Consider the following 4,916-nt stretch of genomic DNA (forward strand, 5'->3'; position numbering starts at 1 on the left):
TGAAGGTTGGATGGATGGATGGATGGATGGATGGATGGATGGATGGATGGATGGATGGATGGATGGATGGATGGATGGTTGGACGGATGGTAGAAAGAACTCAGACCAGTTAAGATCCTGAACAGGACCATGAAGCTCCCAGGCCTCTGCTGATGGCCTGAGTTTAAAGTGAGGTGGAACAGCTGGATGAAGGTTGGATGGATGGATGGATGGATGGATGGATGAACAGACATCACCACATTCCAGCCTTGGAAAACACACTTTTAATTAATGCTTCTTGACCAACTCCATGAAGTTAGAAACAGTTTTACTTCTTTGTGGTTGTTTTGCCCAATTACACAATGCTCTGCTGCATTAGAGTGTTGTGTGGGGTTCAGGGCTTTCAAAAGTTGTATTATTTGCTATTAAGCTGCAAACAAAAACACTAGATAAGTTGGTACTTAGGTATACAATTACTCATTTTACTAAACTTGATATGTAATTTTCATAGTTTAAAACAAAACAATTGCATTTTTTCCAAGGAAAAGAATCTGATAAAGATTTATTGTTGCAGTGATAAAAGGAAACAAAAAAGGATTCATAGACTTACAGTCATTAACACAAAGAATATAAACAAGAAGACAGATGAGTCTTTAGTTTGAGACTCACATGTGTCTTATTGACTTCAGTGCACACACTTCTACACACTTCTACACACTTCTACACACTTCTACATATAAACACACACAGAAGTCTATCACCAGAGCCATCAGCCGCCACCGCAAACCAACTGACGGATCGATGGCTGGACGTTAGTCACTGTTTCACCAGGAAGAAGACACTACTTCAGCCCTGATAAGAATCGCTTACATCCTTCGAAAATAAATAAATAAACAAATAAATAACATCCAGTGTGGCTCTGATTGGATTAAAGGGAGAGAGGAAGGGCGAGACGAGCCACCGTGAGGTATGGCCCAACAAATTGGAGCTAACAGTTGGGCCAGAGAGTCCATTTTGGGGCATAATTTACACAGTGAGGAGCATGAGCTGAATCTAATGTCATTTCCATCAATTTTGCATTTTGGCCCCCTTTTCCCCCCTTCCCTCAGGCTTTTAGTGGTCATTTGAATGGTCTGATGGAGGACAGCCGGTAAGCATTAGAATGCTTGAGACGACATTTAGCAGCAGAGTGAGAGGCRGTTTCTTTATGGTGTGGTGACTGGCTGCAGTACGGTGGTGTCTATGCACCCCTGCACCATCTTGGAAATGGCTAACAATATGCTAATAGGTCAGGAGCACAGAATAGCCCCAGACAAGCCACTTAATGGATRTTTTATCTGCAGGTCATGGAGCCCCATCAGCTGCAATCTCTCTTGACAAGACGTGCCAAGTCAAATTTAGCGATAAAGTGCTTTTAACAAACAGGGCACAGAACGCTTGGGGCAGGACAAAGGACACAAACACACAGATATGTTTGTGCTGAAATGTCAGACCTGTTGGCAAACAATGGAGGATCGTTTAAGGGGAAATGTACCTTGAAGGTAAAGTTGTCTGAGGACAAACAGAGATGACGAGACTTCCTGACAGAGTCCAATCTAATTCCACTTCCTTCACTAAAATTGTTGTTGTATTTTTAAAYGTGAGGATTTTAATACAACTTCATGAGGCCAAGTTTGGTCTGAGAGTAAAGGTTCTGCAGTGAGTCTGAACAAAGTAAACAATGTAAGATCTGAATTATGAAATATTAGTTGTGGGGTTCCTCAGGGTTCCATGCTAGGACCAAAACTGTTTATTTTATATGTGAATGACTTGGTCAATTTGTCGAAGCTTTTAAAATGTATTCTGTTTGCAGATGACACAGTATTCACTGAACAGATGTTAGAGGTGATACAGACAAAATTTAAGAATTTAGGAAGGTAAAAACTTAGTTTCAACTTAATAAATTGTTGTTGAATTTGGATAAAACAAATTATATTTGGTGGATCTTTGAGGAGCCTCCATTTTGTTTCAGCTGAGAAGTATAGTCCCTTCAGCGTGTTCTGGGTCTTCCTCTGGGCCTCCTCTCAGTGGGACGTGCCCGGAACACCTCACCAGGGAGGCATCCTAACCAGATGAACCACCTCAACTGGCTCCTCTCGACGTGGAGGAGCAGCGGCTCTGATCTGAATCCCTCCCGGCTGGCCGAACTTCTCACCCTATCTCTAAGGGAGAGCCCTCGTGACCATGGATGAGGGTAGTAATGTAGACCGACTGGTAAATCGAGAGCTTCGCCTTCTGGCTCAGCTCTCACTTCACCACAGCACTCCCAAAGTTGTCACACCTATTTCATTCCAGCTCATTAGTGTTATAAAAAATATTATCCTGATAAACTTGGTGTTTATTTTGTTTGGTGTAATACTTAAAGGTCACAGTGGATGGCATTATGTTTGGCTTAAAAGGAGCCACATGTAATCACTTAGCAGGTGTGTTGATTATAGTGGAAAACAGTTTTTTGATTGTTGTCTTTTTGTTTTTTCAGCTATGCTTTTTGATTATTGCATTGCAGCAATCGTGTAAAATTTTTGATTACTCTGTTAACGTAAGTCTGCAACGTTAAGTTTCACATGTTGCTGGAGAGCGCAAGATCAAATAAATGCTCTTCAATTGTGATCAAGCCTTCATTCATTGGATCCAGAACAACTATGTGTCAACTAAGTGCCAGTCTGCAGCCCCTCAGTGGCTTAGGTTTGTTTTATTTTCTGTTAAGAACAAGTCACTATACTACTTGAGTACATTTTATGTCAGAAATTACTCAAGTAGAAAAAATCTGATACTTTAAGACTTTTACTCAAGTATTACTTTGAGGTACTATATGCCCCAAATGTCCACATAGTGACTAAATGTCCTCATAAGCATAGTATGATATCAAAACCATGTTCACAGACTGTGACAAAGACAATGAACTTTGCTATGCTGAATCCTGAATTTAAAATGTAGCTGGATGTTGTATATGTGGGTTTTCTCTRGGCACTCCGGTTTTCCTTATTGATAATTAAATAATAAATAAACAAATAATAAAATATAACTCAAACTCAACACAACTCAATTAACCCCTGGTGTAACATATGAAACACGTTCACTTGTTTGTGACAATAGGTTCAAATCCTGGCAGGGTTTTATTGCTCTCAGATGGTTTACAAAACACTGTTAGATTCTTTACTGCAAATCTGATGAGATCAGATGTGGTGACCTCCAGAAGCTGTTTGTTGAGCAGTCGTTACATAACTTTACATTAAACATTCAACTTTAAATATTTGTTTCCTCATTCTCAGCATGCACCAGAGTGACCGAACACTCGTTCTCTTTCCGTGTGTGAATATAAATTTATGACGTTAAGTCTCCAAATAATTCTCATTCTGTAATGTTTACCAAAACAAATGTMACCAATTGTTCCTGATTTGTGAAACACTCCACAGACAAAATGTTTCCAGTTTCTGTGATGCCTCTTTTTATACGGACGGCCTTTCAGGAGGCACTTCTACTGAAAGCTGCTGCAGTGTATCAGCATCCCATCCCTGCAGGTGTCAGCCTCCATCTCTCCTCCCCATCTTTTCTCTCTCGGCCCAATAAACTCAGCCCATCTCCTGCGTCTCTGCGCCGTGGCAGTTGTCCAGCCCAACCTCTGCCTCTCCAAAGACAACACGGCCTGATATGGAACCAGGAGGGAGTCTACTGCATAACAAGGACTTATTATGATGATGAAATGTCCTACAAGGTCCCAAACACCCTCTTAAAGAAATCTCTCCCGCTCTGAAACGGGGAGGCCAACCCTCACCCCAGAGTCGTGTGGAGGAGGGGTGGGGCTCTAACCTGATTGGATCAACGGCTCAGAGGGGACTCGTGTAACGAAATCAAATGGCCGTCAAGCCTCTGTCATGCATAATTAATTGGGTCTTCTACGACCAAGTACAGAAAAATCTATGGTCATTTGATTAGGGGGTTTTGGAAGGACTCTGAAGTGCATCGCTGTCTGAGCTGCTTTTTAGCTTCGACACCCTCCCCAGTGAGGACGGTGTCAGGACCACTTCAGCAGAAACAAAACTAAAAGTCCCATTTCTGAGTTTTCAAACTCACATCTGGTTTGGCACCAAAATTTGTAGACTTTATTTTTTTGTTTTTCTTGAGCGGGAAACGTTGGGGCACGAGGTTCCAGCARAGCGGTCACAGGGAAAGTTAACTTTTAACTTCATTTCGTGCAGTTGGTGTATTTATCTATGCATAGGTTATGCAAATTAGCTACATAAAAGAACTATTAGCAGTGTTTGTCAGCAACTTCTTTTTTTTCCCCCAGATTCAATAAAAACTTACATTCATTTATTTCCCTTAAACATTTGAGACGCGCACTGAAACCATTAATCATTTTAAAAGTGAAATATTTTCTTTCCCAAAACATTTGTGATACATCAGATGTTAGACTCAACCAAAGAGTAAAATTAACTGAACAGAACCGGTGCTGAACCAATTTTCACAAAACTGGGAAAATTACAAATCTGATTATCTTCGAGGGCCAATCTCAAACAATATATTTTTTAAAAAGAACAAAAAAATTAGTTTTTTTTCCTGCAGATTTTTCTGTTTTGTGAGTCCTGAAAACTGTCAAGAATGACTGAAGAGCTTCAGGAGTAGAAAAGCATCAGTAATTATTTAGTTTAATCAAAACCCACCTGTTTAGAGTAGCCTGTGGAACAGCTACGTTTACATGTACAAAATTTTTTGATCGGATTAAAATGTATTCAGATTAAATAATCCGAACGTGCTGTTTACATGTACAAAATTTTTTGATCGGATTAAAATGTATTCAGATTAAATAATCCGAACGTGCTGTTTACATGTACAAAATTTTTTGATCGGATTAAAATGTATTCAGATTAAATAATCCGAACGTGCTGTTTACATGT

The sequence above is a fragment of the Austrofundulus limnaeus genome, unplaced genomic scaffold (genome assembly GCF_001266775.1).
Source record: "Austrofundulus limnaeus strain Quisiro unplaced genomic scaffold, Austrofundulus_limnaeus-1.0 Scaffold743, whole genome shotgun sequence".
NCBI lineage: Eukaryota > Metazoa > Chordata > Actinopteri > Cyprinodontiformes > Rivulidae > Austrofundulus > Austrofundulus limnaeus.